The 14,002-nt window shown below is 36.6% G+C and overlaps 1 protein-coding gene across 1 annotated transcript in view; it reads right to left on the reverse strand.

The window, feature by feature from the left end:
- The window catches only part of ZPBP (zona pellucida binding protein), a 149,639-nt gene that overhangs the window by 98,531 nt on the left and 37,106 nt on the right, over positions 1-14,002 (reverse strand). The window lies entirely within an intron of this gene.

Below are 14,002 nucleotides of genomic sequence, written 5' to 3' on the forward strand. Positions count from 1 at the left end.
AAGAGAGCAGTGGATCTCCCAGCACAGAGCTCAAACTCTGCTAAGGGACAGACTGCCTCCTCAAGTGGGTCCCTGACCCTCGTGCCTCCTGATTGAAAGACTTCCCAGCAGGGGTCAACAGACACCTCATACAGGAGAGCTCCAGCTGGCATCTGGCAGGTGCCCTCTGTGATGAAGCTTCCAGAGGAAGGAATAGGCAGCAATCTTTGCTGTACTGCAGCCTCTGCTGGTGATACCTAGGCAAAGAGGGTCTGGAGTAGACCTCCTGCAAACTCCAGCAGACCTGCAGCAGAGGGGCCTGTTAGAATGAAAACTAACAAAGAGAAAGGAATAGCATCAACATCAACAAAAAAGGACGTCCACACAAAAACCCCATCCAAAGGTCACCAACATCAAAGACCAAAGGTAGATAAATTGATGAAGATGAGGAAAACCTGGTATCAAGGTATTATCTACCTTCAGAAGGTAGGAAATAACAAACCTCTGAGCTAAAGGAGCATGTTGTAACCCAATGCAAGTAAGCTAAGAACCTTGAAAAAGGGTTAGACGAATTGCTAACTAGAATAACCAGTTTAGAAAAAAACATAAATGACCTGATGAAGCTAAAAACCACAGCATGAGAACTTCAAGAGCACACACAAGTATCAATAGCTAAATCAATCAAGCAGAAGAAAGGATATCAGAGATTGAAGATCAACTTAATGAAATAAAGCATGAAGACAAGATTAGAGAAAAAAGAATAGAAAGGAACAAACAAAGCCTCCAAGAAATATGGGACTATGTGAAAAGACCAAACCTACATTTGATTGGTGTATCTAAAAGTGACGGGGAGAATGGAATCAAGTTGGCAAACACTCTTCAGGGATGTTATCCAGGAGAACTTCCCCAACCTACCAAGACAGGTGAACATTCAAATTCAGGAAATACAGAGAGCACCACAAAGATACTCCTCAAGAAGAGCAACCCCAAGACATATAATTATCAGATTCACCAAGTTTGAAATAAAGGAAAAGATGTTCAGGGCAGCCAGATCGGGTTACCCACAAAGGGAAGCCCATCAGACTAACAGAAGATCTCTCTGCAGAAACCCTACAAGCCAGAAGAGAGTAGGGGCCAATATTCAACACTCTTAAAGAAAAGATTTTTCAACCCAGAATTTCATATCCAGGAAAACTAAGCTTCATAAGAGAAATAAAATCTATTACAGACAAGCAAATGCTGAGAGATTTTGTCACCACCAGGCCTGCCTTACAAGAGCTCCTGAAGGAAGCACTAAATATGGAAAGGAAAAACCGGTACCAGCCACTGCAAAAACATACCAAATTGTAAAGAACATTGACACTGTGAAGAAACTGCATCAATTAACAGTCAAAATAACCAGCTAGCATCATGACAGGATCAAATCCACATGTAACAATATTAATCTTAAATGTAAACAGGCTAAATGCCCCAATTAAAAGACACAGAATGGCAAAGTGAATAGAGTCAAGACTCATCTGTTGGGAACAGGCCCCCAAATCAGGTCATAAAGCGGCCTTAAAACTCGCCATAAACAAAATATCTGCAGCAATGTGACATGCCTGTGATGGCCATAACGCCCATGCTGGTTGGTTGTGGGTTTGCTGGAAGGTTGTGGGTTTACCAGAATGAGGGCAAGGAACACGTGGCCCACCCAGGGAGGAAAACCGCTTAAAGGCGTTCCTAAACCACAAACAACAGCATGAGCGATCTGTGCCTTAAGGACATGTTTCTGCTGCAGATAACTAGCCAGAGACCGATCCCTAGTTTCACCCCATCCCTTTGTTTCCCATAAGAAATACTTTTAGTTAATCTATAAACTAGTAGAAACAATGCTTATCACTGGCTTGCTGTCAATAAATATGTGGGTAAAACTTTGTTCAGGGCTCTCAGCTCTGAAGGCTGTCAGCCCCCTGATTTTCCACTCCACACTCTATATTTCTATGTGTGTGTCTTTAATTCCTCTAGCACCGCTGGGTTAGGGTCTCCATGACCTAGCTGGTCTCAACACCCATTGGTGTGCTTCATTTAGGAGACCCATCTCACATCCATCTCACACACACAGGCTCAAAATAAAGGAATGGGGGAATGTTTGCCAAGCAAATGGAAAGCAAAAAATAGCAGGGGTTACAATCCTAGTCTATGATAAAACAGACTTTAAACCAAAAAAGATCAAAAAAGACAAAAGAAGGGCATTACATAATGGTAAAGGGATCAATGCAACAAGAAGAGCTAACTATGCTAAATATATATCCACCCAATACAGGAGCACTCAGATTCATAAAGCAAGTTCTTAGAGACCTAGAGACTCCCACACAATAATAGTAGGATACTTTAAGACCTCACTGTCAATATTAGACAGATCAATGAGACAGAAAATTAGCAAGGATATTCAGGACATGAACTCAGCTCTGGACCAAACGAACCTAAAAGACATCCACAGAACTCTCCACCCCAAATCAACAGAATACACATTCTTCTCAGCACCACACTGGACTTATTCTAAAATTGACCATACAATTGGAAGTAAAATGCTCCTCAGCAAATGTGAAAGAACAGAAATCATAACAAATAGTCTCTCAGACCACAGTGCAATAAAATTAGAACTCAGGATTAAGAAACTCACTCAAAACTGCACAACTACATGGAAACTGAACAATCTGCTCCTGAATGACTACTGAGTAAATGACAAAATTAAGTCAGAAATAAATAAGTTTTTTGGAACCAATGAGAACAAAGACACAATGTACCAGAATCTCTGGGACACAGCTAAAGCAGTGTTTAGAGGGAAATTTATAGCACTAACTGTCCACAGGAGAAAGCAGGAAAGATCTAAAATTGATACCCTAACATCACAATTAAAAGAACCAGAGAAGCAAGAGCAAACAAATTCAAAAGCCAGCAGAAGACAAGAAATAACTAAGATCAGAGCAGAACTGAAGGAGATACAAACATGAAAATCCCTTAAAAAAATCAACGAATCCAGGAGCTGGTTTTTTGAAAAGATTAACAAAATAGATAGACTGCTAGCCAGACTAATAAAGAAGAAAAGAAAGAAGAATCAAATAGACACAATAAAAAAATAATAAAGGGGCTATCAACACTGCTATCAGAAAATACTATAAACACCTCTAGGCAAATAAACTACAAAATCTACAAGAAATGGATAAATTCCTGGACACATACACCCTCCCAAGACTAAACCAGGAAGAAGTCAAATCCCTGAATAGAACAATAACAAGTTCTGAAATTGAGGCAGTAATAGACTACCAATCAAAAAAGCCCAGGACCAGACAGATTCACAGCTGAATTCTACCAGAGGTACAAAGAGGAGCTGATACCATTCTTTCTGAAACTATTCCAAACAACAGAAAAATAGGGACTCCTCCCTAACTCATTGTATGAGGCCAGCATACTCCTGATACCAAAACCTGGCAGAGACACAACAAAAAAAAAGAATATTTCAGGCCAATATCCCTGATGAACATCAATGTGAAAATCCTCAGTAAAATACTAGCAAACTGCATCCAGCAGCACGTCAAAAAGCTTATCCACCATGATCAAGTCAGCTTCATCTCTGGGATGCAAGGCTGGTTCAACATACTCAAATCAATAAATGTAATCCATCACATAAGCAGAATCAATGACAAAAAACACATGATTATCTCAATATATGCAGAAAAGGTCTTTGATAAAATTCAGCACCGCTTTATGCTAAAAACTCTCAATAAACTAGGTATTGATGGAATGTATCTCAAAATAATAAGAGCTATTTATGACAAACCCACAGCCAATATCATACTGAATGGGCAAAAGCTGGACGCATTCCCTTTGAAAACTGGCACAAGACAAGGATACCCTCTCTCACTATTCCTATTCAACATAGTATCAGAAGTTCTGGCCAGGGCAATCAGGCAAGAGAAAAACAAAGCATATTCAAATAGGAAGAGAGGAAGTCAAATTGTCTCTCTTTGCAGATGACATGATTTTATATTTAGAAAACCCCATCATCTCAGCCCCAAATCTCCTTAAGCTGATAAGCAACTTCAGCAAAGTCTCAGGATATAAAATCAATGTGCAAAAATCACAAGCATTCCTATACACCAATAATAGACAGACAGCCAAATCATGAGTGAAATCACATTCACAATTGCTACAAAAGAATAAAATATCTGAGAATACAACTTATACAGGATGTGAAGGACCTCTTCAAGGAGAACTACAAACCACTGCTCAAGGAAATAAGAGAGGACACAAACAAATGGAAAAACATCCCATGTTCATGGATAGGAAAAATCAATATACTGAAAATGGCCATAATGCTGAAAGTCATTTATAGATTCAATGCTATCCCCATCAACTTACCATCGACTTTCTTCACAGAATTAGAAAAAGCTACTTTATATTTCATATGGAACCAAAAAGGAGCCCATATAGCCCAGACAATCCTAAGCAAAAATAACAAAGCTGGAGGCTACCTGACTTCAAACTATACTACAAGGCTACAGTAACCCAAACAGCATGGTACTGGTACCAAAACAAATATGTAGACCAATGGAACAGAACACAGGCCTGAAAAATAACGCTACACATCTATAACCATCTGATCTTTGACAAAACTAACAAAAACAAGCAATAACAAAAGGATTCCCTATTTAATAAATGGTGTTGGGAAATCTGGCTAGCCATATGCAAAAAACTGAAACTGGACCTCTTCCTTACACCTTGTACAAAAATTAACTCAAGATGGATTAAAGACTTAAATGTAAGACCTAAAACCATAAAAGTCCTAGAAGAAAATCTAGGCAATGCCATTCAGGACATAGTCATGGCCAAAGACTTCATGACTAAAACACCAAAAGCAATGGCAACAAAAGCCAAATTGACAAATGGGATTTAATTTAACTAAAGAGCTTCTGCACAGCAAAATAAACTATCATCAGAGTGAACAGGCAACCTACAGAATGGGAGAAAAATTTTACAATCTATCCATCTGACAAAGGGTTAATATCCAGAATCTACAAGGAACTTAAACAAATTTACAAGAAAAAAAACAAATGACTCCATCAGAAAGTGGGCAAAGGACATGAACAGACACTTCTCAAAAGAAGACATTTATGTGGACAACAAACATATGAAAAAAAGCTCATCATCACTGGCCATTAGAGAAATGCAAATCAAAACCACAGTTAGAATGGTGATCCTTAAAAAGTCAGGAAACAACAGATGCTGGAGAGGATGTGGAGAAATAGGAACACTTTTACACTGTTGGTGGGAGTGTAAATTTGTTCAACCATTGTGGAAGACAGTGTGGCAATTCCTCAAGGATCTAGAACCAGAAATATCATTTGACCCAGCAATCCCATTGCTGGGTATATGCCTAAAGGATTATAAAATCATACTACTATAAAGACACATGTATATGTATATTTATTGCAGCACTATTCACAATAGCAAAGACTTGCAACCAACCCAAATGACCATCAATTGTTGGCTAGATAAAGAAAATGTGGCACATATATACCATGGAGTACTACGCAGCCATAAAAAAGGATGAGTTCATGTCCTTTGCAGGTACATGGAGGAAGTTAGAAACCATCATTCTCAGCAAACTAACACAGGAATAGAAAACCAAACACCGCATGTTCTCACTCATATGGGGGAACTGAACAATGAGAACACATGGACACAGGGAGTGGAACATCACACACCAGGGCCTGTCAGCTGGTGGGGGAGCTAGGGGAGGGATAGCATTAGGAGAAGTACCTAATGTAGATGACAGATTGATGGGTGCAGCAAACCACCATGGCATGTGTATACCTATGCAACAAACCTGCACATTCTACACATGTATCCCAGAACTTAAAAGTATAATTTAAAAAAAAGAAATGGTGGGAGATGTCTTCACAATATATCATGCTTCCATACCCTTTCTGATAAAATTATACACTAATGCTAATGATATATTAAAGGACAATACCAAAAAGCCAAGGCTCAGGTCAAAAAGGAGATGGATATTTTTACAGACCACACAGCAGAGTACATATACAACTTGGGGAAAATGTCATAGGGTTGCTGGTCTATGGAACCAGTAGCAGAGAAATGGCAGCAGGAACTTGGCCTCTGTGGAGAACAGTCTTACGTGTTTTTTTATGTGAGATAGGGGACTAAAGCCAGGCTCACAGAATAAAACTAGGGACTGAGTATAGCACTCTGCTCATAGAAGCTAAAAAACCCAAATGGCAAAAAAAAATCCCAAATGGCTACAATCGCTGTTTGAAGCTATGGCTCATAACAAGCAGGGTGCCTTATAAGAAAATGATCACAGTTCCTCCTTTGCATCCAGGAACTAAACCAAGACCCCCACAGCTTTCCTGAATGTATGGCAATATCTCCATATCACAATAGGTCATTAGAACACCTGATTTGGAACACGGGCCCAGTGGGTGGAGTGCACGAGGAAGCACTGGATGCAGAACCACTGGACAATGAGAAATACATTTCCATTGAATTTAACAGCAAGGGCACTATTGATGACCTTAACCTTAGTAGTTTCATGCAATTGCAGATGCAAGTGCCAGAACAGAATGGGAGGGTAACTGAGGGTGAAAGGAGGAGTCAGGCATACTGAGTGTAGATATCTTTCTCAAGAAATAAAGACTACGCTTCTCCTACAGAGAGTAAGGTATTGGGAACACTGAAAACAAAACAAAACAAAACAAAAAAAAAAAAAAAAACAGACTTTAAAGCAATAACAAAAAGTTACTAAAAAAAAGGGGGACTTTTACTATGATAAAAAAGGTCAATATATCAGGAAGAAAAAGAACAATTATAAACATATACAGATATCAAAGAGGAATTAGACAATTCAACATTACTTGGAGACATCAATATCCTACTTACAATAATGAATAAAAAAGCTAGGAAGAAGATCAATAAAGAAATAGAAGACCTGAACAACACTATAAACCAAATAGATCTGAGAATCATCTATAGTAAATCGGCCAACAACAGTAGAATATGCATTCTTCTCAAATACACATGGAACATTTTCAAGGATGAAGCATATGCTAAGCCATAAACCTTTGAAATAATACAAATTATTTTCTCTGTTAAAGTAAAATTTAAAAATCAATAACAAAAGAAATTTGAAAACCTCAGAAATGAAAATTAACAGACTCCTAAATAATCAATAGATCAAAGAAAAATCGAAAGATAAATTAGAAATAATCTTGATACAAATGAAAATGAAGACAAAAATAACAAAACATATGGCATGCAGGTGAGGCAGCACTTAGAGGGAAATAATATGCCATGCCTATGGCATATTATAAAAGAAAGCTCTCAAGTAGCCTAATATTTTATCTTCAGACAATGAAAAAGAAAGAGAAAATAGAAAAACTAAATATAAAGCAAGCAGAAGGAATAAAATAATAAAGACTTCAGCAGAGATAAGTGATGTAATAAATAAAAAGCAGTGAAAATCAATGAAACCAAAACCAGTTTTTTAAGAAATCAACAGAATTGATCAAACTTGAGCTAGATTTACAAAAACAAGAGATAGAAGACTCAAATTACTAGAATCAGAAATAAAAGGGGAGAGAATACTGACCTTAAAGAAATAAAAGAAATATAAAGGAACACTACAAACAACTGTATGCCAACAAATTAGACACATTTATATGGGATTAAAGACTTAAATGTAAAACCCAAAGTTATAAAAACACTAGAAGAAAACCTAGGCAATACCATTCAGGACACAAGCACGGGCAAAGAGTTCATGACAAAAACACTGAAAGCAATTGCAGCAAAAGCAAAAATTGACAAATGGGATCTAATTAAACTGAAGAGCTTCTACACAGTAAAAGAAACTATCATCACAGCAAACAGGCAATCTACAGAGTGAGAATATCTTTGTACTCCATTCATCTGACAAAGGTCTAATATTCCAGAATCTACAAGAAACTTAAATTTACAAGAAAAAAAACAAATAACCCCATTAAAAAGTGGGCAAAGGACACGAACAGACACTTCTCAAAAGAAGACATTCATGGGGCAAACAAACATATGAAAAAAAAGCTCAACATTACTGATCATTAGAGAAATGCAAATCAAAACCATAACAAGATACCATCTCACACCAGTCAGAATAGCAATTATTAAAAGGTCAAGAAACAACAGATGCTGGGGAGGTTGCGGAGAAACAGGAATACTTTTACACTGTTGGTGGGAGTGTAAATTAGTTCAAACATTGTGGAAGATGTTGTGGCAATTCCTCAAAGATCTACAACCAGAAATGCCATTTCACCCAGCAATCCCATTACTGAGTATATACCCAAAGAAATATAAATCATTCTATTCCATATCATTGAAGCAAAGACATGGAATCAACCCAAATGCTCATCAGTGATAGACTGGATAAAGAAAATGTGGTACATATACACCATGAAATACTATGCAGACATACAAAGGAACAAGATCATGTCCTTTACAGGGACATGGATGGAGCTGGAAGCCATTATCCTCAGCAAACTAATGCAGGAACAGAAATGTTCTCACTTATAAGTGGTAGCTGAACAATGAAAACACATCAACACAGGAAGGGGAACAACACACACTGGGGCGTGTTGGTGGTGTGAGGAGGAAGAGCATTAGGAAAAATAGCTAATACATGCTGGGCTTACTATCCAAGTGATGGGCTGATAGGTACAGCAAACCACCATGGCACATGTTTATGTAACAAGCCTGCACATCCTGCACATTACCCAAGAATTTAAAATAAAAATAATTTTTTTTAAAAGAAAGGAAACCCTACAAAACTTTTGGGGAAAAAAAACAGAATATCTTTGGGATCTAGGATGAGGCAAATAATTTTTCATCTTAACACAAAAAGCATGATTCACAAAAGCAAATCTGATAACCTAAATTTTAAAACAGGCTCTGCAAAGATCCTGTCAAGAAGATGAAAAGACAAAATACAGAGTGGTAGAAAATACTTACAAATAATATATATCCAACAAAGAAAGAGTATCTATCTATCTGTGTATGTGTATTAAATATCAAAAAACTCAAATATACCAAACAATCCAATTAAAAAATGGTCAAAAGATATGAACAGAAATTTTACCAAAGAGGATGTACAGATGGCAAATAAACTCATAATATATTTAATGAATATAAAATATTTTATTAATATAAAATATATTAAATACATCATTAGAAAGTATAGAAATGCAAATTAAGACCATAATGAAATATTACTTCACATCTATCAGAATGGCTAAAACAAAAGATAATTATAACACCAATTGCTGGTGGAGACATGGAGTAACTGGACTATCCTTATATTGTTGGTAGAAATACAAAATGGTACAGCCATTCTGAAATACAGTTTGGCAGTTTCTTATTAAACTAAATATGCAACTATCATATGATCAATCAACTGCACTTTTGGTATTTACCCCACAGAAATAAATACTTAGGTCTATAGAAAAACAATCCACAAATGTCCTTAGAAGCTTTATATGCAACAGTTAAAAACTCAAAGCAACCTAGATATTTTTCAATGGGTAAGTCATTAAACAAACTGTGGTATATGCATACTTTGGAATGCAACTCAGCAGTAAGAAAGAGTGTGGGATAGATGCACAAAACTTATAGCAATCTCCAAGGAATTTGGAAAAATGAAAAAAAGTCAATCCCCTAAGGTTATGTACTATATATAGCACTGTATTTGTATAATACTTTTGAAATGACAATACAGAATCAGAGAAGATTGGTGGTTGCCAGAAATTCTGGATGGAGATAGGAGGGAAAGCGGGTTCAATTATAAAAGGTCAACACAAGGTATCCTTCTTTTGATGGGACTGCTCTGTATCTTGTCTATGGTTGTAGATACCTGAGTCTACCCATGGGATAAAAATGGCAGAATTATACACACACACACATACACACACACACACACACACACACACACACACACACAAGTACACATAAACCTGGAAAAATATGAATAAGATGGGTAGACTGTGACAAAATCACTATCTTAGTTTACAAGACATTATGATTTGGGGAAGCTGGCTAATGAATACATGGAATCTGTCTGTATTATTTCTTGCAACCATACGTTAATCTACATTTATCTCAAAACAAAAAGTTTAACCTGAAAAAATAGGCCTAAGGTTTAACTTGCCTTTTCAAAACCATTCTCAGTCTACTTTTCTAAGCTACTGGACCTTAAATTATTGAAAACCTAGTAACTGCTGAACATGTAATAACCTTTCCTTGTATTTAACTGAAAATGGTTTAAGAGTCAACAATTCGAGTATGACAATGAAGCAGAACAGTTTCAACGCTCAAGCACTTCTGTTCTTCTGTGTGACCTGCAGCCTTAATTTTCTGTGTAAAAATGGTTACATTATTTCCTTAGCTTTATTTGTTGGAGACAAAGAAGCAATGCTTGTTAAGTATGTCAAAACATAATCTTATCTTCAGAATTTTTGTTAATATATCATAGAAGATAGATTTTTCATTTGCCCAGAAAGCTCGTATAACGCATTTGGAAATTTCTGCTCTGTAACGTCTTTGGAGCTGACAGTCTGTTTTTTTACTTCATGCTGAAAAGTGTCATCTTATGGTTTTGTGAACTGGCCAGAAATTCACAGGTTTTAAGGGTCTTGAGAAAATTTATATTGAACATTGCTCTTTGTCTAACAAATAAAATATGTTAATTTATTCCTATTTTTAAAAATAGGCCTAGAAAATATAGGAAACAATTTTTCTTTTCTTCTTCTTTTTTGTTTTCTAAGGCTGAGTCTCACTCTGTCATCCAGTCTGGAATAGAGTGGCGTGATCCGGGTTCACTGCAGCTTCCAGTTCAAGTGATTCTCTGGCCTTAGTCTCCTGAGTAGCTAGGATTATAGGCATGCACCACCACGCCTGGCTAATTTTTTTGTATTTTTAGTAGAGACGGTGTTTTTCCATGTTGCCCAGGCTGGTCTCGAACTCCTGGTCTCAAGAGATCCACCCGCCTCAGCCTCCCAAAGTTCTGGGCAATTTTTATTTTCTAGATAGGAAACAATCTCTTAGAAAACAAAACTAAACAAAACAAAAGCAAAACAACTCAGAGAATTAAAACTGGTAGGTCTCATTACAAAAAAAAAAAAATTGAAACTTCTGTTAGTATAAACATCTTAAGTGAGAGAACGTAGAAATTATTTACAGCATGCATAAGAAAAGGCTAGTATCCAGAACAGCAAAATATCTAAAAATTAGTAAGAAAAAAACTATGCAAAAGGAAGATGACAACTGAATTGAAAAGGCAATCTACTGAATAATAAAAATATGAAAAGATGTTCTAACTTACTAATAATTAAGGAAGTGTATATTAAAGCAATGAATCACCATTTTATACATAGTGTCTTGCCATATTCAAAACTGATAACAATTCTTGATTTTATTTTGTAATTTTCTAAAATATTTTATGGTTTTTAATATATACAGAAAATTATAAGTTGATCTTACTTCTTACAATCCAGGTAATGGTGAATATCTTGCTCAACACAGTAAAAAACATGAGTCAAAAAGAAAATGCCGCTTGTAGTTTATACAAAATTTTAAAATTTGGAATTATCCTTTACTTAGAATATAAGAGATTAATAAGCTAAAAACAAAATACAGAATAAAATGCATTTGACATAAAATTAATATCTACATAGCTATACATCTCTCTGTAGCTATTCAGACACACAGACATACACACAGAGAGAGCTCACACAAATAAGATTTGAATAACCCACCAAAGACCAAAAAATGCATATTAAAACTATAAAATACCATTAATTTATTATATTGGCAACACTTCAAAATATAGCATTAAAGGGGTTTTAGAAACTGAGGTTCTCATCTATTATAGCAGGGTTGCAAATTGCTATACAAAAGAATCAATCAAAATAGCACTATGAATTCCCTGCAGATTTTCCTTTACAGAATTCATCTTTCTGAAAGACTAACAACTTATCTTACAAAATACAGCAATGTTAGTATGGTGGGGGGGTATAGTGTATGTGTGTGTATACACAGATCAACGGCAGATGGATGGATGGACACATATTTAAATGTTCCACACAGTACCATCTGAGGTAGGGAAAATGTGAAACAAACTAAATAGTAATTAACTGAAGAATGCTCAAATAAAATCTGAAACTCCATGAGCTATTAGAAAGATTAAAGGAGGTATGTATAATAAAATAGAATCAATTGCATTGGTTTTAAGCATTAAAAGAGTAGGTCTTCAAAGTCAGTTTATTAATCAGGTCTTCATCCTGCTGGCATTCATATAACAGTGGTATACATAGTAGGATACCATAAAGCATAAGAATACTAACTCTAGGACCAGAATTCTTACATTGAAATCTGAGTTCTCCCCTCCCCTCCTTAATAGCTGTGGTCTTGAGAAAGTCACTTAACCACTCTGTTTCCTTACATTTACAAGACCAAAAATCGCAGTGCCTACATCACGGTTTGTGGTGAAATACATTTAATATAAATAAATTAGAACAATGCTTACACTAAGCAAGCATTACATAAATATGGATTTTGCTGTTGTTGCAATAATTACATGTAAAAACACAGCACCGCCTGGTATATCATAAGTGCTCAGTAAATACTAGCTATCATTATCATTATTATAAACCAGTACTCATTTTAGGTACTTCTACATTTGTTAGCATATGTGAATATGTACTTATGAGTGATTCTGAAGTATATTTATTATGTTAGGTACATGAAGTAACAAGAGGGAGATAACTACTATGTAACAAAAATGAAACATGACTGATTAGAAGGTTTAAACAAATTATTTGTCTAACAAAGTTAATTATCTTACCAAAACATTATGTCTCTCTTTGGCTATATGGGAAAGTATATTTTGATTAACCAAAATATTATCAAGAAACCACTAATAATTCTGCACCCTTGCTGTCAAAGTAATGGTGTATAAGTTATCTTATTGACACTGTAACAAATTACCACATACCTAATGTTCTAAACAACACAAATTTATGACCTTAAGGCTGTGGAGATCAGAAACCCAAAATGAGTCTTACTAAGTAAAAATCAAGCTGTATTCATTCTGAAAGCTTTAGGGGGAATCCAATTCTTTGCCATTTCCAGCTGTGGTGGCTGCCTGTATTATTTGGCATGTGGCTTCTTTGATCTTCAAAGAAAATCACTACAACTTCTCCTTTTGTCAGCACATTTCCTTTGACCCTCTTGCCTTCCTCTTAGAAGGAACCCTGTGATTACACTGAACCCACCCAGATAATTCAGGATAATCTCGTCGCAATCCATCTGCTAAATCCCTTTTTCCATGTAGGGCAACGCACTTATATGTTCTGGATATGACTAGATATGGACATGTTTAGGAGCCATTATTCTGTCTGCCACACATGGGTCCCACTAGTGAGATGGAACCTACAAGCAACTTGGGTTCAGGCTGTTCTCCTGCCTACTCCATATTGACAGAGCAGGAGCACCGTCATCTCAGACAAACACCGCTACTTTAAGTTCCAGTTCCCTTTCTAGCCTCATGCATTTCATGGAAATCACCTCTCTTCTAAATATAAGCAGCCAGAAAGAACAGACAGTAAAACACAGATAAGACAACTGGGGCACAGAGGGAGATGGGTTAAAGTCTCTTGGGTAACTGCCAAACCTCACCCTTATACAATGGGTCCCAGTAAAACAGTGGGCCTTGGCCAGAGGCAGGTGGCTCATGCCTGTAATCCCAGCACTTTGGGAGGCCGAGGTGGGCAGATCATGAGGTCAGGAAATCAAGACCATCCTGGCTAACACGGTGATACCCATCTCCACCAAAAATACAAAAAATTAGCTGGGTGTGGTGGCATGTGCCTGTAGTCCCAGCTAGTCGGGAAGCTGAGGCAGGAGAATCGCTTGAACCCAGGAGGTGGAGGTTGCAGTGAGC

Source organism: Rhinopithecus roxellana, chromosome 6 (genome assembly GCF_007565055.1).
Source record: "Rhinopithecus roxellana isolate Shanxi Qingling chromosome 6, ASM756505v1, whole genome shotgun sequence".
Taxonomy (NCBI): Eukaryota; Metazoa; Chordata; class Mammalia; order Primates; family Cercopithecidae; genus Rhinopithecus; species Rhinopithecus roxellana.